The 25,576-nt window shown below is 36.4% G+C and overlaps 2 protein-coding genes across 12 annotated transcripts in view; both read left to right on the top strand.

Moving 5' to 3' along the window:
- LOC106883096 (proteasome subunit alpha type-6) overlaps positions 1–25,576 on the top strand; it is a 267,726-nt gene that overhangs the window by 101,891 nt on the left and 140,259 nt on the right. The window lies entirely within an intron of this gene.
- Positions 1–25,576, top strand: part of LOC106880241 (AN1-type zinc finger protein 3-like) — a 74,530-nt gene that overhangs the window by 17,540 nt on the left and 31,414 nt on the right. The gene's annotated exons all lie outside the window — the stretch shown is intronic.

Genomic DNA, 25,576 nt, shown 5'->3' with positions numbered 1-25,576 from the left:
CAAAATTTAAGAATATAGCATACATGTACACTTAATAACCAAACAAGGAATGACTATTTACTTTAGGTTTGTTCAAGGTGAACTAAAAGATTCTCTGAAATAGTATTATCGGGAATGCTTTACCAAATTCATTCCAATTCTTATGTACCCTACAGTTGATGTATAACTGTCTTTCAAAGAAAAGACTAGGATGATCTTTCTTTCTGCTCTACAGAAGTCATTATCATTTAACATCTGTTTTCCATGCTGGCCTGGGTTGAACAGTTTGACTGGAACTGGTATGGCTAAGGGCCACACCAGACTCTATTGTCTGTTCTGGCATGATTTCTATGACTGGATGCCCTTAATGCCAACCATTCCACAGAGTGTGCGAGGTGTTTTTTTTCTTCTTCATATGTGGTACCAGTACCAGTATCAATTCTGCTGTGGTAGATGGGTCTTCTTGAGTACAGCAATACACCAGATATCTCGGTCCTTAGACACCTCCATCGTAAGGCTAAGATTGGCCCTCAATATTTCATCCCATGTCTTTCTTGGTCTCCCTCTTCCACAAGTTCATCCACTTGAAGTGATCAGCACTTCTGTATGCAACTGTCTACATCCATATTTGTGCCAATCAATACTAGCCAGTAAAATTCTTCTTTGCTTTATGCTGTGTGTGTGTATATGAGAGAGAGATAGAGAATAGTTTGAGTTGCTGGGAGTTTAGCAAAACTCTAATAGTGATCCTCCTCAGTAACTTCTTCGTCAAGTTTTGCTATGTTACTAAATTTGCAGCAATTCTTTGCTTACCAAATGTGTTACTTTTGAGTTTCTGTCAAATTTCTCAAGTTACTGCTATGTACGCCTGCTATTTAAGTCTACAAAGTATGGTTTGTTTCTGCGGTTGACATCTCCAGAACTCTGAAACTGGGACTTGCAGGTTATGCCTTTGACTTATTGATTGGTAATATGGTTCTGTTATATCTGTCAAGACAGCAATGTGAAAATATCCATTTTATCATTTTTGAAATATCAAAACTGAAAAAATATATCTGTTTGCCCTCTTAACACTGCTGGACAACTGGTGTTGACTTGTTTACATCCATGTACTGTAGTGGTCTGGTAAAAGAGGCTGATAGAATAAGTACCAGACTGGGTCCATTTGTTTTGACTAAAACTCTTCAAGGTGATGGTCCACCATGGCCACAACCCTATAAGTGAAACTATTAAAAATAATAAGATATAAATTTTCAGTTTCTTTTGTATTTAGATGTTCAAAGTTTAAAGTCTTCTGACATTTATTATATCTAAATTACTGAAAGCTGAGTGTTTAGATGTCCTTGTACTACACACACTCTTGCTAACAATGTCTATTAATTCCTGTTGGATAAAATATTTGTTTTATTAAATTGAGCTGGGTTTGAACACTGAATATGCAAATACTTTTTCAGTTGTCTATAATTCTACCAATCCTTCATATATATCTATAAAACATATCTTTTTCTTAAATTTACATTATCCCTTGGTTTGGAGCCCATATTTTTAGTGGAGAAAGAATTTGCTGTTTAGCCCCCAGTATTGCTTTATTCTTTTTTTGTAAATACAATAGTGTTTTGAGAGGCTTGACTGCTATATCTAGCAGGCAGTGACCTTGTATAAGCCTTCTTGTTGGCTTGAGAAAAATTGTTTTATGTATTAATAAGTTACATTTGGTGTTATTAGTGGAGGCAGTATCTTAGACTTTCAACTGCAGTGTTGGAATTGAATTAATTTCCAGTAAACACTTTGTCAATAAGACAATACTAATTTCCAGTCTCAAACAGTTTAGCACCACCTTGAATCTGGTTCAGTCTTTTTCTTTTGCCAGTCAAGGTTGTTTGTTGAAAACATCTTTTGAACATATTTTCAACCTTTTATATATAGATACAGGTGTGATTGCTAAGAGGTTTGCTTTACAACCATATGATTCTGAGTTTAGTCCCACTGCATGGCACCTTGGCCAAGTGTCTTCTGCTATAGCTCAGACTGCTCAAAGCCTTGTGAGTGGATTTGGTAGCTGGAAATTTGTGTGTGTGTATGTGACTCTCCTTCCTTTGCTGCTTGACAACTGGTATTGATGTATTTATGTCCACATGACTTAGTGGTTTGGCAAAAGACACTGATAGAATAAGTACAAGGCCTAAAAAGAATTCAAGGCAGTACCCTGGCATGGCCATAGTCTAATGACTGAAATAAGTGAAAGATACTATTGGTGCTGTAAATCTTTTATGCTGTAGTTCCACAGCTGCTGATTATGGTGACTAGTACAAAGATTAACATGTCAAATTGAGGTCAAATTTTGTGACTCCATGTGCTATTTGTAGATAAATAATTTCTAATATTATATTTCTATGTAAGGTGGCAAGCTGGCAGAATCACCAGCATGCTGGGCAAAATGCTTAGTGGCATTTCTTTCCTTCCTTACATTCTGAGTTCAAATTCTGCCTAGGTCAACTTTACCTTTCATCCTTTCAGAGTTGATAAAATAAGTACAAGTTGAGCACTGGGGTTGATGTAATTGATTTACTCCCATCCACCAAAATTGCTGGCCTTGTTCCAAAATTTGAAACCAATATTGTTTCTATGCATCTTCTTAGCAAGAAAGCTTAAGTGGTACAGGGCACACTGATCATCCAAAATCAGATTGATTTTGAAGGATCAGTGCGTCTCACCCATTGACTCTATTGAACTGTTTTAACAAATGATGCTCAATACTTTGTCACATTTGATCACATCCTTTGTGTTACATTTGACTGATTTAGGGTTAAGCATGTTTAGACATTTAGCAAATATAAGCACACTACACTGCAGTCATATGTGCATCCCTTCTTTAAGAGGAATTTCTATTTTTAAATTTCTCCTGTTATAGTCAAGTGAACAATAGAAAGACTAAAACTATTTGACTATTTGTGTTATTTTGCAAACAACTTGTAGGTGACAGTTGATGCTGTGAGTTTAAATTTCAGCCAGTCTTTATCAAAGATCTGTCTCCAATTCTCAGTAATCTACAAAGCTGAGGAATATGTGTCCATAGGATATTTGATCATCGCCATCACTTTAATGTCCACTTTTCCTTGCTTGTATGGATTGAACAGGATTTGTTGAGGTAGATTTTTTCAATGCCCAGATGCCCTTTCTTTCTCCAGCCCTCATCTGTTTCCATGGCCAGTTACTTTTCACAGAAGACTGGAAACAAACAGTGGTTCTTGTGTACTACAATCATGTAATATCACTACAAGGATGGACTCCACTCCACACGCATTCTCTCTCTCAATAGTGCTTGAAATAATGCCATCAATCCCACTGTTACAAACTGTTATTTATTATGCAAGAATTTCTCTATGAAAGTTGCTTTATGGAGAAATGTTATATAACATTGAAATATAAATGAATTACAATAGATTAGATATATAACTGGGAGAATGTGTTGAATATAATTGTGAGTGAGTTTGGTGTCACACTGCTAAGTATACATCAAACAGTTTTGCAAAACTATTAATCCTGATGTAAAGAATGACTGGTTTATCTGTATTGCAGGCACACTGGAATAATCTCTGGAACTGTTTGATATTATGGCACTGAGATCAAAGATAATTTCTAATTTAAAAATGTTTAATCAGTTAACTCTTATTCTAGTTGTGGCAAATGAGCTCACTTCCATTTTGCATATACTTTACCTAATTTATCTGTAGATCCCTTGTTTGTTTAACAAATCTAAAATGAATTGGATGTTTTCATATAAACCTCATTTGCTTTTCAAAGTAGTTATACTATTCTCTTACTAGTTTATCATTGGATTAGTGGCCTTGCAGTAGTTCCACCTTCGGTGGTATATAGTTGATCTCAAAATGCTGAATGAAAATTGGATGTGGGCAAGGTTTGAACTCACAAGCATATTGTTTAAAAAGAAATTATACAAAGAGAGAATAGAAGGTGCAGGAAATATTCAAGTTATTAAGTTGAAGAGATTAATGTAGCATTAAGATCTCTACAATCCTTTAAATAGAGCAACCTGCTCATTGTTAGGGGTCAATGTTAGGGGTCATCCCACATTGTCAGGTGGCTGCATTACTGGATTACTCTGCAGTGAGCATCTTTTGATTTAAGTCTCAGAACATTGCTATGCTAACAATAGTTTACCTGGTCAGATATTCAATTATGTTTTATAACACAGACAGGCTAGACAAAGACTACAACCATACTTGGTTCTGTCTTAATCTTGAAAAAAAAAACAAAAAAAACCCACTTCATAATTCCAATATTTTCTGTATATTCTACTCTCTTGATTGTTCAGGCTTTTCAGTCCCTCCTCCTCAACCTTTTCCTTCAATTTTTTTCCCCTCCTTTTTTGCAAATTAACTTATTCTTTTTTTTACAAGTTGGAGCTTTATCGTTTTACAACTGATTTTAATGTCTCCACAGATAATATTTGTGAATCATGTCAAAGGCTGGCAAAAGGTTTTCGGATTTTTGAAGTACAGTGGTGCCTTGACTTAGGAGTTTAATTTGTGACGGAGCTTGTAACTCATATTACTCGTATGTCAAATCAATTTTCTCCATAGAAATGAATTGAAATGCCATTAATCTGCTCTGCCCCACCCCCTGGCTGGCATTATAGCCTTTATCAATTCTGTCTGCTTCAGTATGGTGCAGATCATGGAAGTGCTATGCTTGTACTGCTTTGCCAAGTCTACCTTGGTCATGTTTTTCAATAATTTCTTTCTTTAATTCAATGCCCATCATCCGCTTCTTCTCACCACCGTCCTTCACACTCACTTTATTTGGACCCATGGTTGGAAAAATGAAGTTTTGCAAAATAATTGCGAGCACAACACTTATGCTTCTGTATCCTGCAACTGCTTAGTAAGCATTTTACCACCCATCTAGCTAATGATCCACTAGTGATCTTCGCACTTGCTAACGCTCATGTATGTCTAGCTATTGATCTACTAATGATCTTTGCACTTGCTAACATACATGTCTGTCTACCTATGGCATTCATAGCGGTGGGGTGTCAGAAGCTGGCTCGCAACTCAAAGCAAAAAATCAGCTGAGAGACGGCTCATATCTCGAAAAACTTGTTAGTTGGGACACTTGTAAGTCAAGATAGCACTGTGATCACTTTACAAACCCCACTTAAACATGTGGCCTTCTGAAGCTTGACCTTCATCTAGCAATACATTTATCCCCTGAAGCAACATTGTTGCCTTGCTCAACCTAACTGATAATTATAATTAGGTGGTTATCATGAGCACTTGCTAGATGGAAAACACTAATTAGATATATAATCATGTAACATACATTTAAAGATAATATATGAAGGAGAATTGTAACAGCTTTGGTTTTAAGTTTGCAAATTTGTTGGATTCTTTCATAGCTAGAATTAGCAGATTTGATTTGACCTACCTCTATCCGTTCTTCATTTTGTGTTCAGTTGACTTGATCTAGAGAGATGGGCCAAGTAAATAGTGAACAAGAGCTAATACTGGGTTGATATGATTGTCTAAATCACTTGAAAGCACACCCCAGAATAGCTAAAGGTGTATATAATATGTGTGTGTGTGTGTGTGAAAATATATATATATATATATATATATATATTTATCACATGCCAGGGGGGAAAACTAGAAGTAGTTGATAGCTTCCGTTTCCTAGGTGACCAAGCCAGTAGCAAGGGTGGATGCTCTGAGAGTGTAGCTGCCAAAATAAGAATAGCCTGGGCAAAGTTCAGGGAGCTCCTACCTCTGCTGGTAACAAAGGGCCTCTCGCTCAGAGTGAAAGATACTGTATGATGCTTGTGCGCAAACACCCATGCTACACAGCAGTGAAATATGTGCTGTGACTGCTGAGGACATGCACAGGCTTGAAAAAAATGAAGCTAGTATGCTCTGCTGGATGTGTAATGTCAGTGTGCATATACAACAGAGTGTTAGCACTGAGAGAAAAGTTGGACACAAAAAGCATCAGATGTGGTGTGCAAGAGAGATGACTGTGCTGGTATGATCATGTTTTGTGTATGGATGAGGACAGCTGTGTGAAAAAGTGTCACACCCTAACAGTGGAAGGAACCTGTGGAAGAGGTAGACCCAAGAAGACATGGGATGAGGTAAAGCACGACCTTCAAACGTTGGGCCTCACAGAGGCAATGGAAAGCATCCGAGACCCATGGAGATATGCTGTGGTTGAGAAGACCTGGCAAGTCAAGCGAGATCATGGCTGATGCCAGTGTTGCATAATCTTCATTTGTTGTGCAGTTATGCTGTGCTTGAGAAGACCTGATGAGTTGAGCGAAATCATAGTCATGACTGATGCCACTGGCACATAAAAAGCACCACTCAAATGTGGTTGATGCCAGTGCCACCTGACTGGCCCCCGTGCCGGTAGCACGTAAAAAGCACCCACTACACTTTGAGTGGTTGGCGTTAGGGAAGGCATCCAGCTGTAGAAACCTTGCCAGATCAGATTGGAGCCTGGTGCAGCCTTGTGGCTTGCCAGTCCTCAGTCAAACTATCCAACCCATGTCAGCTTGGAAAGCAGACATTAAACGATATTGATGATGATGATATATATATAATAGATTATTCTATGTTGGTGTAGATTAGGCTTTTTTTTTTTTTCTTACACCTTCATTTCATAAGGCACATGGCCTCAAATTTGTTGGGTGGAAGCAGTTAATTATGTAAGTCACACTGAATTGATCTCAGAAAGATTAAAAGCACTTGACTTCAGCATGATTTGAACTCTGAACATAAGAGTTGGAACAAATATAGCAAAGCGTTTGGTTCAATGCCTTAACAATTCCTCCAGTCCAGAGCACAATCATGAGGTAGTGAGTTCAATTCCTGGACCAGGCTGTGTGTTGTGTTCTTGAGCAAGAAACTTTGTCACATTGCTCCAGTTCACTCAGCTGTAGAAATGAGTTGCAACATTACTAGTGCTAAGCTGTGTTGGCTTTTGCCTTTCCTTTGGATAACATTGGTGGTGTGGAGAGGGGAGGCTGGTATGCATGGGCGACTGCTGATCTTCCCTAAACAACCTTGCCTGGATTATGCCTTGGAGGGTAACTTTCTAGGTGCAGTCCCATGGTTATCCATGACCAAAGGGGTCCTTTACCCTTTATATAATTGTTTTACTTTGCTACAGTCTATGTATGTAATCCTTTAACTATGGAACAAAATTTGATGTAATGAGTGTTCATGAAAATTCCATGGTTGATTAGTAATCTATAAGACTGCTGGAAATTTACAGAGTACCATAAAACATAATTTATAAAATTCTAAGACAATGCTACCACCTAATTCATAGTCTTTAGCTACAACCTGAGAAGCCCAAGGAATTTGTGTATGTTTGCCTCATGGACAACAGGAATTGCAAAATCGTCAGATTAGACAAATGTCCAACATTAACAAATACAATTTACCTATCACTGATATTGCAGTTATGTTAGTTCAATTTCACTGAAAGGCATCTGCTAGAGCTTTGGATTGAGTAGTAATTTGTGAGTGGAATTTGGTAAATGGACTCTATACAGAAGTTCATATGTGTGTGTATCTGTATTTAGATAAGTGTTGTTTTCAAAATGTGTAATTTAGTAAGTTGAGAAAAAATGTTGATGAAATAAGTCCTGTTGGGAGGATGAATATGACTAAACTATTGAAATCTGTGTCCCAGCTTGGCTTCTGTCAAGAAAACTAGTAGAAAAAGATTAAAAATATATTTTAAACTTTGGACACAACTATGTTTCTATGAGAGAAATGCATGCAAAAAGCAACTCAGTTTATTTCAGCAGTAAGACTACAAAGAGATATTTGCACAAACACTCCTTAATGATAGAATTCTCTGTAATGAGACCTTCCCAATTTTGGATATAAAATTTAAATGTTGCAATTGAAGTTATACCTGTAAATGTTCAGTAAATATATTGAGAATGTATATTTGTGCAATGTCTGTGGAAAGAGCGAAATAAACTTAATGTGTGGCTAGACTGATAATTGGGTTTATTTATGTAATTATATGTGTGTGTGTGTGTATATATAATGTGAATGGAATAGACAAAGTAAATCATATCAAAAGTTTTATTTTTCATTCTCAACCCAAGTGTTTATGTGAGATAAATGCATGTTTTAAAAAAATTCACTTCATCAGTGAGATGATAAATGAGATATTTACTCAAAGCAGGCTCGTTTATATACTCTTGTAGTTGCCATAAAGAACACTATGTATTATAAATAAATCTGAAGTGTGGAGCATTTCTTTTCTGTGTGTATGTGTATACATTCATTTATCTCACAGATTCTTAATTGTATCTCATGGGTAAGAAAATCTTTGTATTTTTATTTTGATATGCATTCCTTGATTCGTTTTTGGGTCAATCTATTTTCAATTTATTTTGACTGAAATTCTCTTCCCAACCACAACTTCTGGTTTAATCTCACTGTGCAGCACTCAATGCAAGTGTCTTCTACAATAGCCCTGGAGGCCAACCAAACCCTTGTAAATATGTTTGGTAGAAACTAAAAGAAACTAAAAGAAGCCCATTTTGTGTGTGTTTACATTTGCTACTCTTTGATAGTTGCTTGATATGAGCAGTTGTTGTTGTCACTGCTCTTTCAAGAAATGATCTACTTGCTTCCTACATTCAAAAGATACATGAAATAAGAGATTCTTTACTTGAAAAACAAGTAAGGGTTAAACAATTCCTCTATAACATTTGTCTAACCCATGCTAGCATGGAAAAACAACTGAAAATGAACAGTACCATTATTTATTCATATATTAGCTCATACATTATATGATTATTAGTATCTGAAATTTTTTATAGCTTTTTTTTATTTTCGATCTAGAACAAGTATACAGAAATCTGAGGGGGTCATATATTTTCTCTAAAAGTGTTACATTTCTATGTATACATAATATATAGATGTTGATGGTTAAGTTAAAATTCTGTGTTTGATTGGGGCTACTGATGATGTTTTTGATTAATTTTCCATGGCCATTATTTCAGTTTGCATTATTTCAAAATCCTAAATTTAGTTTTAATAAACTAAGTATATTGGAATTGAAGTAAAGAATTAATAGTTTATGGCTTACAGAAAATGGCTTTGTTATCCTAAACAAAACTAATTTGGAGATTTTGTTGAATCAGGGTAGTAAAATTTGCTGAAGATTTTTGGCCATCAGGACATCTGACTTCGACAAATGTAATGATATGAACCAGATTAATGATCTTGGGTTTCAATACTATATTAGTAGAATTTAGAAATAACAGAAGTGGTACTATTTGTAGAGAGGGAGAGAAACACGCATACCCTCCCACCTTGGAAGAGTCTTTTTTTTTTTTTTTAAGTCTAAGACTGACATATTTTAGTAGTTATTGTTAGTGATATGTAGACTTATTACAGAGTGAATAACAGTATATTTAAGACGGCAGTGGAATGACTTGACAAAAGTAGTGAGACCCAGAGGAGGAAATCTCCAATGGAAAATGGCTCTTTTAATGAGGTCATTGCCTCAGTGCTGTGTGGAACTTTTTTTTTCTTCTTCAGCTGACTACAGGCATTCAGAATGAGGTCTTTTTTTTCATCTGCAATATGAAGCAGCTCATTCCTTCACTGGTAATTAGAGGAAAATTGAACAATGCTTAAAGCCACACCCTTTGAAAATTTAGAATAATTAACAACCATCTTTAATGTGATCGATGTTTAAGTTGAAACCTTTTTTAAAAAAAACAGATGGTCTCCATTTTAAAGCTGTTATGGTGTTAGATTGATCATTAGAACAAGCAACTTATCTGAAGCTCTCTTAATGCTTGTGAAATTTTCAGTTTTTAATATAAGACATTATGCTGCATGTCTTCCTCTTTCCGCCATTGAAATTTGTAACTTTAGTTGTAATAATTGTGTGAGAGTGAGTGCAATTTTATATTTTTGAATTTGATATATTATTAAATTCTAGTATGCAGTAAATCTAAATCTGAGTAGGCTTTTACAACTATTAGATTACAACTCTAGTTAGCACATGCACATATACACACCATTTTTTTCATCTAATTATTTATACATTTGTGCAATTAAATTATGCACAAGCTCCCCCCTCTCTCACTCTCCCTTCCTCTTGCTTCTTTCATTCTAGATGTAACATCTTTCTACATTTTCTTTTATGGGCTTTATTAGTTTCTTTCATTTTGTCTTCATATAGATTGGATAGGCTTTGTCATATTATTGGTCCATGAATTGTGATGACCTACTTCACTGCAAGTGTTTTTATAGTCATTCCGAACAGGATATTTAATTTAAATATACCTAACTGAAGAATGAGCATCTGGACATTTAAGAGAAATTCCTCAATATACTTATTCTATTCAGTAATTGATTCTCAGCCTTATAAGGCCATTGATTTTTTAAAGCCTTATTGGGTTTTGATATGTTTTAATTCCTGGATAGTTAGATATAGGACCATAAATTTAATTTTTTTTCTTTCTCATGAAGACAAACTTTCATATATTTTAGATCAAACACTGTAAATGTTCCAATTTTATGCCTAATTTGCATTTAAGTGGATGGCAATTCTGTAATTTTATTGCAATATAGAGCTTTTCAACCACATAAACTTATGTTTGTTGCCCAACCACATGGTTCCAAGTTTAGTCTCATTGTGTGGCATCTTGGGCAAGTGTCTACTATAGCCTCTGGCCAACCAAATCCTTGAGTGAATTTGCTAGATGGAAACTGAAAGAAACCCAAAGTACCAAACTAAAAAAAAAAAAAAAAAAGGTACTTGGTTCGATTCCTTCAACTACAAATTCTTCAAGGTTATGCCCCAGCATGGCTGCAGTCTAATGTCTGAAACAAAAAATGAAGATTACTTTGTGTGTGTGTCTAAACATTTGCATTACTTGTGAGCTGGATTTGCATCAGAAATTGAGACAACTAAAAGAATAAACACAACATATCCAGAAGGACTCATGTTCAAAGCACTAAAAGTTTATTGGTCAATGGAGGCAATCATACTGATCTTACCATACTCCCATCTTTTATGGACATCTATTCTAGGGCACTAGATGGAACAGTTCCTAGAGCTGCTGAGCTAATAATCACTTTCAATGAATGAGGAAAATAAAGCACCAGCTGACAGTTTCATTTTGCTAACACACACACACACACACACACACACACACACACACACACACACACACACAATTCTTACTTTCTACTTGAAGGGTTTAGTCAAACAGATCAACCCCAGTACTTTTTAAGTCTGGTACTTATTCTGTCAGTCTTCTTTTACTGAACTGCTAAGTTACAGGGATGTAAACATAACACCAGTTGTCAAGTGGTTATAGGTATATGAACACACACCCATATATACACCCAATGAGCTTCTTCAGTTTGTCTCCCAACTTCATTCACAAGGCATTGGTTATCCTGGGGCTATAGTAGGAGACACTTATCGAAAGTGCCTTGCTGTCGGACAGAACCTGAAACCATATAGTTTGCAATGCAAACTTCTTAACCACTCAACCGTGCCTACCCCAAGTGTCAGTTTCAATTACAAAAGAATTTTTTCTACAGGTGCAAGCATGGCTGTATGATTAAGAAGTTTGCTTTTCAGGTTCAATCACACTGTGCAGCACCTTGGGCATGTTTCTTCCTGGGCTGACCAAATCCTTATGGGTAAATTTGGTAGGCAGCTGTAAAAGATGTGTGTGTGTTTACATATGCATTACTCTGAAAATTGCTGAGCTACAAGCATCCGAGTCAAGAAATTAACCATTAGCATTGTACCTTCAAAAATTTGGGGAATAAGAAATCCTTTGCTTATAAACAAATATGGATTAACAGCAGAAACATCTGGCTGTAAAACAATGTCTCAGTAATATATTCATCTAACTCATGCTAGCATGGAAAAATTAATGTACAATGAGCAAACAAAATGCACTTTTTGAAGTATAGTGGGTACAATAAGTTGGATGTAGCTAACATTTGATCTATTCTTACAAGATAAACAGTAAAGTCAATTTGGTTGAAAATTAACTCCACATGCAAGTTGCTACAAACTAAGTATTAGACTGTTGTTTTCTGATTTGCCCAAACTCTACTAATATTGGAAAAATATACTCAGTTCTTAGGAAAAAAAAATCTTTTATTTCTTAAAGTCACTATGAATCATGACAGCTGTACTCCAAATTCCTTATATTGAATAATAGATCTTTGTGGAGTCCTGGTGATAAATCTGTTAATTTGTACAGTGACTGATCTAGTCTGGGTAACTGATACATTTGAAATGCTAGTGGTTCTTAGCCAAACACATAAATTGCTCTCTCACATGAGATTTTAGTGGTTGTTAACCAACCAGTTTACTTCACATGAACCTCTGTTTGTTAGCTAACCAGATTACTTCACCTCAGCTTTAATGGTTGATAATCAACCAAATTCTCACATGAGATCTTGTGGCGTTAACCAGCCACATAAATTGCTTTCACATATGAGCTCTAGTGGTTGTTAACCAATTAGATAAATTGCTTTTTCGCGTGAGCTCTAGTGCAGCCGTTTTTTGCTATAGTAAAATAAAAATATTACTAAAGTGATGTAATGAGGAAGTGGGAAGGAGGGGATTCTCTTTACCACTGCTACTACACTGAATTCAAGCAGTTAGACAGAAAACCCTTCCTAGATAGTGTTGCTTGGACTTTGCAACTGGTGAAAATATTATTGTATTCACTTTCAATTTGCAAATGGCATATTGAGGGTTTGATCTTGTGTGATTGCATGCACATGCATATTTTGTAATAAATCAATTTTAAGTCTTTTAAGTTAGTGTTAATCTAGAAATGATTTTTTTCTAATATGAATTCAACTTTCGATATATATTATATGCCCAAACTTTCACACTTAGTGTTAATTACCTATATAATATTACCCAATTACCTATATATTAAACTTCCCTTGGTTCCAAGTTCAAATTCTATATGACTTGGACACTACAGTCCTAGAACACTATCCAGGGGTGGTGCCAGGAAACAGGATGATCACAAACACAATGGTTTTGATCAATAACCTGCTTGATCAAGGCTAACTTGGAACTAAAAACAAATAAAATGGATTCATTTGACTCTGATCTTCCTTTATAGGATAAAAAAAAAATGGGGTTCTTGGAGCTGAACTAAAACATTCATTCAATAATTTGTCTGACTGTAAAATATATACCATTTTAAAAAGTTTGCTTGAATCATTTGTAAGTGTATAGGAGCAGTGGGGGTTTTTGTCTGATTTTTTTATTTTTTTATCCCAGCCCACCTGAGACTGGCCTCTAGATCTATGATACAGACTTAGTGCATTATTTACATTCAACGGATATTTGTCCTCATCTTGTTCGTTGTTAACACAACGTTTCGGCTGATATACCCTCCAGCCTTCTTCAGGTGTCTTGGGGAAATTTCGAACCTGGGTTCTCATTCCTAAGTTATTTTTCGATGCTATTATTATTGTTCAGATCACTGCCTGGAATCTAACTTGGAATCTTAGGGTTAGTAGCCTGCGCTCTTAACCACTATGCCATATGTCCGTGGGCAATTATGGAGTGAATTTTAGGGTTTATAATTCTAATATTTTTCTTTCCTTCATTAATACAGGTCCCCATATGCTGCTCATATCTGCACTTGGTCTGCTTAGGAGGTTGTTGTGTCCTAGCATATGTGCTGCTTCTTTTAGTTTTCATATTTTCCAGTGGTCTTCTCTGTCTATTATTTTAGCTTCATCCCACAGGGGGTGGTGGTCTCCATTTTTTTTCTATACATGATCAGCTTTACCTGATTTATCAATATCTCCTCGTGTCACAGCTTTGCGATGTTCCTCTACCTTTATTTTGAAGGGGCGGCATGTTTCACCTTTGTATAACCTACGACAACTGCATGGAATGGAGTACACGCAGTCTTTGGTCATATTCTCTTCTATTGGTGGTTTTACTCGAAAGAGATATTTGTGGAGTGTTGTATTACTCTTGAATACTGCCCTGATGTCATATGGGCTGCATATCTTTTCCGAGAGGCCTTTCACATAGGGTAGACAGACTGTGGACAGTTTATTGGCCTCGTTCTCTTTCTTCTTCATAATTGGAGTGGATAGAATACTTTTGGGGTAGTTGTTGCTTAACAGATCGTTATTGAGCTTGATCATTTCTTTGGTGTGTTTCACGATCACTACTTATTCTTTGCACGATGTTTTAGGCACTGAGCAATCCCTCTCTTTACACTGTATGGATGGTGGAAATTGAAGTTGAGGTATCGTCCAGTAAAGGTCAGCTTGCAGTATGCAGATGTCCTGAATCCATACTTGGTGCGTGTTATTAATACATCCAGGAATGCCAGCTGATTGTCTTTTTCCTTTTCCATTGTGAACTCTATGGATGGCTTTATTTGAGTTCACATGATCTAACAGCACTTGGACATTTTCCTGGTGGGGCCAGAGTATAAAGGTGTCATCAACATATCATAGCCATAGTGTTGGTTTTAGTGGTGTTGATCCTAAAGCCAAATTCTCAAAGTATTCCATGTATATAGTGGCTATTACTGGTGATAATGGCGAACCCATAGCTAAACCCTCCTCTTGTCGATATATATCAGTGTCCATACTGAAGTGGGTAGTTTCTACACAGAAGGTCAACATCTCCAAGTTTCTTATTGGTATACTAGTGCGTTCTTTTAGACGGGTGTCTGTCACTAGTTTTTCTTGTATCACTGATAGTGCTTCACCACTATCCACTTCACAGAATTGATCAAGGATACCCCCATTGAATCCAACCAGATGGTGAGTCTAGATGTAATAAGCCTGTTCACCAAAGTCCCAATTGGTGAAGCACTATCGGTGATACAAGAACACCCAGTACACTCTGTAAAGTGGTTGGCATTAGGAAGGGCATTCAACCGTAAAAATCCAAACCAGACTGGTGCAGGTCTCTGGTTTACCTGATCCAGTCAAACCGTCTTAACCATGCCAGCATAGGAAACTGATACTAAATAATAATGATGGTGCTTTATCATTCATACTGAGTAAAATGTCTCTTGGTCATCTCTTTTCTAGCATTGTACTGTACAGCATAAGAGTATGCGTATGCACATTAGTATGGTATTGTTGAGTACCATACTGTGTTGGTGGTAAATTATTGATGCACAGTTCGTTACTTGGGGACTAATTCCTGTTGTAGCTCTTTTCATGTATTGTAACACTCTTTAAGTAAAGCTTGAGTGTCGTAACTCCAACCTCATCACTGCCACTTGAATCTAATACAAACTAATCAATGGATTGATACTTCTGACCATGAAAGGTCAGACAATTAAGTCCACTGCATTTATGGACTGAATAAATATAATTTTTGTATGATTGCACCTAGAGCAGTAATCCCCAGCTAGTTTTGGTTTAGTAGAGTGTATATGAAAGAAACGTAAAGTTTGTAGCATTTTTTGTGATTGTTAAACTCAGTGGATTTGTTATTTGTGTATGCTAATGTTAGCTTACATACATGTGTACCTTTCAGAATGTACTTCACATTTAATTTTGAGAATGTAAGATGACAAAATTAGAATATTTATACTTAAAGACATATTAGAAATATTGAAGCTGATAAAAGTGCAAAATTAATGATCTTACATTAAAAAAAATTTTTAATATTGTATAATGTGCAGCACACAACATACGTGTGTGTGTGTGTGTGTGCGCGCGCGCACACACACAGGTGTGGCTGTGTGGTAAGAAGCTTGCTTCCCAACCACAGAGTTCTGGGTTCAATCCCACTGTGTAATACTTTGGCCAAGTGTCTTCTATATCTTTGGGCTGACCAAAAGCTTGCAAGTGGATTTTGCTGATTGAAACTGAAGGATGCTCATTGTGTGTGTGTGGAAATTTGTATTTGTCAACCGCTGCAGCTTGACGACCAGTTTTAGTGTGTTTACGTCCTCATAACATAGAACTTCTATTGGTCTCCTTCGCCAACCCACTGAGCTTCAAAAGATGAACCCTGGGGTTGTTCACCTCAAGACCTTTTGAAGTGGTACTGCAACATGGTCACAGTCAAATGACTGAAACAAGTAAAATATAAGACACTCTCTCGCGCACACTCTCTTGCAAACTCTATCTCTCTCTCTCTCTCGCTCTGTCTGTCTCTCTCTCACGCTCTGTCTTGCAAACTCTCTGTCCATCTCTTTGTGTTGATATCATTCTAGAGCAGGTAAAAATTTAGGTTCCTTGTAAATGTTATCTTTGTTTTGATAATTGTAAATCGCATGGCTTTGTTGAAGAACAAAGTGATATAAAGATCTTTTTAAATCATAAAGTAGTGAAGAGACATGTAAAGCTTACTTGAGATTCATTTTCTAGTGTTTACACGTTTAGGACATTAATTTGCAAGCTTGGTTTTTCTGCCACATCTGTAGCAAGCTATTAACCCCTTCCATACAAGCTCTTTAAAGTGTCATTTCTATAACATTGCTTAAATTTTTGTTTATAAAAATTTGAAATCACTGTAATACAATTACACCAAAAAAAAAAAAAAAAAAAAAAAAAAAATAACAAAAAAATCTGAATGAAGATTAAGGGTTGGAATTTGACTACAATGAAAAGCTTGACATTAATTCAATAGAATTTCAAACATTTCCACTCCTTTATTAAGGGCAAAGTATGGGGCTGAACCCATTAACTTGAAAGGATTGAATGACTTACGCTTCCTATTTCTGAGAGATGAATGTATTGAGGATTGTTTAAGACCACTCACCCTTGGTCAAGCAGACCTTATGGTATGAAAGTAACTGAAAAAGTGTTGATGCTGGATGGTTACGTTTTTGACTGTTTGAGGTGGTATCAAAAAGTTCCCAGACTAGTTCTGTAGCGTGCCAACAGCTGACAGCACACAGTTGCATGCACAGTGAGAGCTAGCAGTGACCTTCATGGGGCAGTGTGCCAATTGACATCGCTGTGTTTATTTTGCAACTTATTAAATTTTTGTGATCATGTGTAAGCTGTAATCTGTGATTTTGTCATAGACAGGAAGTTGGAACAAAGATCCAACATGAAATTTTGCATTTAACTTGGGAGGTTTGCTACAGAAACATTGAGCATGCTTCGGCAAGCTTACAGCAATGAAGCAATGGATCATATGCAATATTCACCTTTAGAATATGATTGAGGGTTAAGAAAAACATTGGGATGAGACAGTATTATTAAAAAGCAACAAGGCATTAAACATGGTGCAAGCAACCTCTCTATATGATTACTAGTTATTTGTTTTAACTGTTCTGAGCCTTAGATTTTATTTTCTACTAAATAAACTGTCACTCGGTCATCATCTTGAGTAGGTTGCCAATTTAATATTTAATTCAGCATTTTAAAATGGTACCCTTTAGTGTTTTATCTTTTTTATAAATTGTAATACATAGAGTAGGGGACCATTTTAAAAGATAGGAGGATTAATTAGTAATTGATTGTAGGGTACTTGAGAAGTGTTGCTCTTTTGACTTCTTACAACAATCTCTTGTGATGTAGATAAGCCTTTCTGAGCATTGTTCTAAGTTTGTGGTAAGACAATTCTTATGATAGTTTACTTTGTAAAACTGTTTAAACAACTACTCGCGTTTGTGAAGATAAATTTAAAATGCCAGATATTGGGCACCTGGATCAAGCTTTTTTTTTTCTTCGAATTACTTACCTTAGGCAGGTCTTGTACTAAGCTCTAATTGTGATACAGCTATATTTGCCTATACTTCATGCCTGTGATGCAGTAACTTCTCTCTCTATAGAAGTTTGTGACCATCATCATCATCATCATCATTAATGCTATCAGTTGGATTGGTTTACAGTTGTTACATATCACCATTCTTTTTTTATTCAAGTCCTCTGCTGTGATGCTAACATCATATGATCTCAGAGTTACCATACCTTCTACAACACTTTTTTCATCACCAACCAAATATCCAGCTTGAAGTACTTTATTTTCTTTGCTAAGTTACTTTGGGAGCAAAATAAGCCAGCACTTCATCTCATGCCTCCTCTTATATTACTATTTCTATGGCTTCATACTTAAATTAATATCTTATAGCTGTTTCAGCTATTTTAATCTTTATTTTTTGGTTAAATAGCATTCTGTGAAAGAAAAAAAAAACAGATGTGTGACTTGGCTTGCTGGAAGCTTTTGTGAGTGGAATAAAACAGCACAGTTTCAGTGAAGGTGGGATTGTGTTGTCTCTAGACAATATTTACTTGTCTCCGAGAACTTACCTAATTACAAAAAAATGCCATACTTTTGTTTGGATTTCACTTACTTCATGGAACTAGATATATTGCTGATTGACAAAATAATTTGAACTGGTTTTATTTTTTTCTCTTATAAGATATTAGCTTGGCAATGTTTATTTTTGGTATCACAAGAGGTCATTGTAATTAGGTCTGTCAGTCAAAACCAGTCTGGTTGGGTGGGTGGGGGTAGGAAATTAATAGGATTGCCATTAGTCTTATTTAGCATTAGTTTTTTTTGTTTTTTTTTTCAATCTTCTCTTGAACTTACTTTATACACAACACACTGAGAAACAAGGTATAAAATATTTTATGTTATTAAGTAAATTGACAATGTATGCACAAAATATTTTTGAGAATATTTCTAAGTGCCTTGCTGGTATCTGAAAGTCAGAACGGTAAATAACTTCCTTTAGCTTATGATCGAGCATAATATACAGTTCAAAAACATTGTGAAGTGCGTGCATATGTGTGGCAAGCATCATGAGAATGTTTGAGAAGGAAATCTAGTGAACAAGTAACAAAGTTGAAATAATTTCTTAGCTGCCATTTATTTATTAAGGTAGATTTGGTATTATAATAGTTGCTGGTAATGCCATATGTCCCTAATAGAATGCATGTGAGGGATAAGATAGTAACATCTAAATGTTATAAAATGTGGCTTTTTGACTATGAAGGATTAAGGGGTTGGTTTGTAGAAATTGTTTATGAGAGTGATAGAGAACAAAAGAGTGAAAGATCACTTAATCAAATATACCTGTGGCCTGCTTTTACTCATGTACACACACTGTAGTATCACATAGCAGTTGAAAGAATAGTCAAAGGTTTGTAATGTCAGATGTGAGACACTGTCCATGGCAAGTCACTTGTTAACTAGCAATGGTCTTTTATTACTGTAAACAGTGGAAGTGCTGTGTAATTGACTTGGGCTAAACCTCTTCCAGAGGTAAAGGTCAGATGATGAACTCTGGGTATGTTGACTCATTCTAAATTCACTAAAGTTGGATTTTCATTAGTGCCCAATAACCCCAATGAGTTAAGGCACTCGCTGTCTCGTGTAACTCCTGGTCAACCCTGACTTAACAAATCAAGCATATAGTGTCCTTTTAACTTTAAAAACACAAGGTATAATTTGAGTGAAATTTGGCTGCTAGTTCTAGCAAGCTGATTGATCACATAGAGGCTTCTTTAAGATTGTGATGGCTAGTGTATGTTATACATTTATATACTGTATACTTAAATGGACAATTTCATTGGTACTAAAGTACATTGCTTAATCAATGAACATATATTACTCCCCATTCTATTTCTCATAAATAACACTTGACATGAAATCTCTCAAGTTCTAACTTTGACCACACCCATCACTTACTACTGACACACATTCTCTTTTCACTGACATTTTACACCCACCTACTATCTTTGATCTAGTTAAAGTACCTAGGTTACATGCACTCATTTGTAAATTCCTTGCCAAATAGTGGCGTCCATACCTGTATATCAAATACATTATCATTCTCCTTTCTATCAAGAGAACATAACTTTATCATATTTGTTTCTCTTTCAATCATATTTCTCTATCATATTTATCTCTGTCACACTAGCTTCTCTCTATCTAGCTATTGGTTTCATTTTGTCTAAGCATATCTAAGATACCTTATCTAATGCATTTTATGGACCTAAAAAGGCAGAATGAGCATGGTGTGAACACCTTTCATTATAAATTAGTTTGCTGATAGTTTAACTTGGGATTAACTACAACTAACACTATAATTCTTGACTTGCTCCTCTACATGCCTGATTGCACCAAATAGTCTAACTGATCAAATCCAGCCTCTCACACTTATCCTACAATGTTATTCTAAAAATAAACAATTACATCATCAAAATCTTGAAGCTACAATATAATGAATGATTGATTTTAAACAATGTGAAAAAATAAGCATAACATTTGACAGTAATCTGAATGCCAAAGGGTTAACCTGGCAAACCCCCAAGTGGTTTGCTAAAAGCTATATTGCAGCCATTCATGCAGCTGCACCTAGCTTGCAACACCTAGAAAAAGTCACCTACTCTCTACAGCTGGGTGTACATTTACATTTTAAAATACTTGGATTGAATCTCATTCTATAGAAATTTTAGCACTTCTTTGCAGACATTCTTACTAAACAGTGAAAATATGCATAAAAACCTTAAAATCTCTTATTGTTGTCATGTGTATACCATGTGATAGTAGTCATCAAGGTTGAACCAATAAAATCATAATCCCAATCACTGACCCCTTTAAACAAGCTCAACTCAACACTTGAGTGTCACACTACTATAAGAATGTTGCCATTGACATTCACAAAACTGCCTTCACTTATGAATACTCCTCAGCCAGTTCCTCGCCATCAAAGCATCCCCACCTTTCTCTCTCTCCCTCTACCCACACACACAATGTAGTAACTCACTTGTTTTGCTTATTTCTATTTCAAATGATCACTACTGGCATATATCAGATCCTGTTCTAATCATTTTCCATAATACTTAAAGTTCAAATTAAAGATTTAGCAATATTAACATTACCTATTGGTGCTACTTTCTTCCTTGGTAAACAAGAATAAAATAAAATTAAAATACTCATGAAATTAGTCTGTTTCCTACACTTCAGACATACCAGTCCTTAGCTAGGTTTACTCCTCAGCTTTCACTTGTACTTATTTTCCTGGCAACACAGTATCCAACATTGAGGTCTTGTATCATGCAAGCCTTCCCAGTATGGTTACCCTGCTTCGACACTGCAGACTGCACTGCATGAAGGATGGCTGCATTCCAAAGGATATTCTCTATGGGGAGCTGGCATCTGAAAGAAGAGCCATCGATTGACCTCAGCTGTAATACTTGTATGTTGTAGAATGAGATTTGAAGGCCCTTGGAGAGTCTTGCAGCTGAATGGCCAACATGGAGAAAAGAGATTAATGAGCACAGCAGCAGACAAAGTAGCACAGTAACTTCAACACTGTCATTCATGTATAAGTCTGTTTAGCCACTGGAGATGCTACTCCAGCTGAGCTGAAAACAGCAAGGATACTACCCATGGTCACCTCTGACCGAAGGAGGTCCGAGTAAATTTTCAGCTGAATGGACTGAAACAATGCAAAATGGTATGCCATGTTCAGATACAATGTGCTATTAAGTTCAAGAATTGACCCAATGATCTAATGATTGAGAGCTTAATACTCAAACAACTAGGCCACACACTTTAACATGTACTTAGTAGTTTATTAACAATGGTTTATTTGTCAGACTGGTGCCCTTTTTTGTGTATATTCCTGCAATACACTAATCTTTAGCTATATGTTTATTAGAATATAACAATCTTGTACTTAATCTGCAAACGAAAATATAGTGTGTGTGTGGGGGGGTGGGGATCTGAATAGGTTACCAAGCATTTGAAATAACATTTTCCTTTTACAGTTCAAATTCCACTTGGGTTGATATGTTTTAATCCTTTCAGAATATATTTATTTCAGTAACTAAACTAGTCACTCTAGAGTACTACATTCAAAGCTTCAGTTGATCCCATCAGCCCCAAACAAGTTATGGGACAAACAGCAGCAGTTGTTCAGCAGTGTAAACACACACACACACACACACACACACACACACACACACACACACACACAGAATAAATATACACACATAGTTGAGCCCTTTCAGTTTACATCTAGCAAATTTCACTCAAAATGTGTTGGTCATCCTAGGGATGTGTTTGTAAATTATTTGTAAGAGATGCATTTTTCACTTGTAATTTTTTCTGCCTTTCATTAACCCACTATGAAAGGAAATGATAAACACACAAACACTTTCTCTCCATCTCATATGCACGTATGCATGCGTACACATGCACGCACACTGTACATATAACATGTATATGTAGTTGTTACATATCACTAAGATTCTTCAATTGCTGACTGATAACTTATAGTCAATCATGTGATACGATGACTGGTGTAGCAGCACCATAGTCAACTGCTACAAAGGTAAAGGTGATGCATTAAATATGAATAATTACAGAGGTATCAAGTTGTTGGATAAGGTGATGAAAGTCATGGAGAGGGTCATAGCCTAACTGATTAGAGAGAGTTAGTTTAGACGAGATGCAGTTTGTATTTGTGCCAGGTAGAAGCACCTTTGATGCTATATTTCTGGTAAGAAAGCTGCAGGAAAAATTCCTAGCCAAAGATACACCTCTGTACTTGACTCTTGTTGACATGGAGAAAGCCTTTGACAAGGTCCCCCAATCCCTTATCTGGTGGTCAATGCTGAAATTAAGGATAGATGAGTGGTTAGTGAGAGCTGTACAAGTATAGTGAAGAATTCCATGTAGAAGTAGGGGTCCACTAAGGATCTATCCTCAGCCCCCTCTTATTCATTATAGTCCTCCAGGCAATAACAGGAATTCAAGACAGGATGACATTCCTCTAATAGCTGAGTCACTATCAGAACTAGATGTTTCAGGTGTGGAAACAAGGTCTAGAATTGAAGGGCCTTAGAATCTAGCAAAAACCAAAGTCTTAGTAAGTAGGAAGGCAGACAAATCACAAATCCCTTCAAGTAGATGGCCCTTCTCAATCTGTAGAAAAAGTGTAGGTAGAAACTCTATAAGATGTATCCAGTGTAACCTATGGACACATAAGAGGTGCAGCAATATCAAAGGAAGGCTAACTGGGAAGTTAGTTTTTGTGTGTGGCAAATGTACAGGAGCAATAAACACTGAAAATGTGCAGAAAACAGCCTCCGTCACATGTCAAGGTGGGGGAAGCTAAAAGTAGTTGATAGCTTCCATTATCTAGGTGACCAAGTCAGTAGCAGGGGTGGATGTTCTGAGAGTAGCTGCTAGAATAAGAATATCCCGGGCAAGGTTCTGAGAGCTCCTACCTCTACTGGTAACAAAAGGGTTCTCACTCAGAGTGAAATGTAGACTGTATGATGCATGTGTGCCAACACCCATGCTACACAGCAGTGAAATATGGGCTGTGACTGCTGAGGATATGCATAAGCTTGGAAGAAATGAAGCTAGTATGCTCCGGTGGATGTGTAATGTCAGTGTGCATACACAACAATGTAAGCGCCCTGAGAGAAAAGTTGGACATAAGAAGCATCAGATGTGGTTTGCAAGAGAGATGACTGCGCTGGTATGGTCATGTATTTCCTATGGATGAGAACAGCTGTTCGAAAAAGTGTCACACCCTAACAGTGGTAGGAACCTGTGGAAGAGGTAGACCCAGAAGGACCTGGGATGATGTGATGAAACATGACCTTTGAATATTGGGCCTCAAGAAGGCAATGACAAGCAACCAAGACCTTTGGAGATATGCTGTGTTTGAGAAGACCCGGCAAGCCAAGTGAGACCATAATTGTGGATTATGCCAGTGTCGCATAACTGGCCCATTTAAGAGTACCCTTCAATCATTGGGCAATATACTGTGATTGAAAAGACCTTTTGAGTTGAATGAAATCTTTGTCATAGCTGATACCAGTCTCACTGGACTGGCTCCCGTGCCGGTAGCATGTAAAATGCACCATATGGATGTGATCGAGGTCAGTGTTGCCTAACTAGCTCCCGTGACAGTGGCACATAAAAAGAACCATTCAGGCGTGGTCGATGCCAGTACTATCTGACTGCCCCTCATGCAAGTGGCACGTAAAAGGCACCCACTATACTTAGAGTGGTTGGCATAAGGAAGGGCATCAGCTGTAGAAACCTTGTCAGGTCAGATTGGATCCTAGTGCAGCCTCCTGGCTCACCAGTCCTCAGTCATATCGACCAACCCATGCCAGCATGGAAAGCAGATGTTAAACGATGATGATGGTATTATGCACATTCATTTTGTGTGTGTCTTGGAATGTGTACTTGTATTATGTCTGTTTTCACATGCTTTGGCTGTGTTTCTTTGTGTGCATAGGTTCCCTATTAGATATGTATGTATCAGTTAGTGTATGTATATCTTTTATTGTCTCTTATTTTAAGGTAATACTCAGGCTGCTTCTGCTTCTTTTACATTTTATTGAGGTATATAAAAATTTGGCTTTCGCATAGCGATTCTAATAACTTGGTGTTAGAACTCAATATAAATATGCTTCAGAATAAAGCATTATTTGAGCATAATGAAATTCGTATATCTATAATAGATTAAAAATGAAGTTCAACCTTGCTTGCTTGCATTGTTACACAGCTAAACTGATGCATAATGGGAAAAATACTCTGAGAGTAAAGTGCCCCTGAAATGTGAATATAAACAGAATAAAACAAGTTTAGCATAAATCGGACCAATGCCTATTGAGATATTCGGGGTTTTGGGGTATAAATACCCAAAACGGTGCATAATGGGAAAATACTCTGAAAATGACTTAATCCTGAAAGGGAAGAAACTCTAACCTTCCCATTAGACACTTTATGATGGGCAAATATTTTTAAGTGAAAATGACTTCAAAAATACAGTATATATTTTGTAAAAGACCCGTTTGTAACCTTGGTGTGAAATAGTTTTTTCTATAGGTTTCTTTTGAATGCATTCAACGTATCTCACTTCCAAAGATTTGTCTGCTATTTCTAGCACACCCTGCTACATATAACAGCTATTTGCAATAAAGGACCCAAAATAGCTGTTACGTGTTAGCAGGGCATGCAAGAAATAGCAGCCGAATCTTTCCTTTTCTTGGGGAAGGAACCATTTATACATCAATTCAATGCGAAAAAACCTATGAAACAAAACTCCATTGCTGAGAAACTCACTTTCCTGGTGACCCAACAGGTCACAGGTAGTCTAGTATATATATAAAATTTTGCTTCTGCTTTTTATGTTGGTATAGGCTGGATCATATATTATCAACTGTCATTCATGCTGGCAGGGGTTGGAAGGTTCAACAGGATCTGATGAGTTTGAGAACTGCATTGGGCTTCAATGTCTCCTTTTCTGTGATTTCTACAGCTGGATGCTGTAGAGACAATGCCAAAGGATACATATGTGTGTTAGTGTTGTCTTGATATCATGTGATAGTTTTTAAATGAGTGTCCCCTTCATACATGCAGTGCTCTATGATTTCAATCTCCTGGAGAACATATCTGGCCATGGGAAATATTACTTAGAAATGGTTGACGATCTGTGACAGGAAAGACATCCATGTGATAGGATGTTAAACTGATGACATGAATCTTTTTGTATGCATTTGAATCCTAAGCATATGCTTTTGTACCGTATATATATATATATATATATATATATATATAT

This window comes from Octopus bimaculoides, chromosome 11 (assembly GCF_001194135.2).
Source record: "Octopus bimaculoides isolate UCB-OBI-ISO-001 chromosome 11, ASM119413v2, whole genome shotgun sequence".
In the NCBI taxonomy this organism is placed as follows: Eukaryota; Metazoa; Mollusca; class Cephalopoda; order Octopoda; family Octopodidae; genus Octopus; species Octopus bimaculoides.
This window is presented reverse-complemented; position numbering and strand designations above follow the sequence as displayed.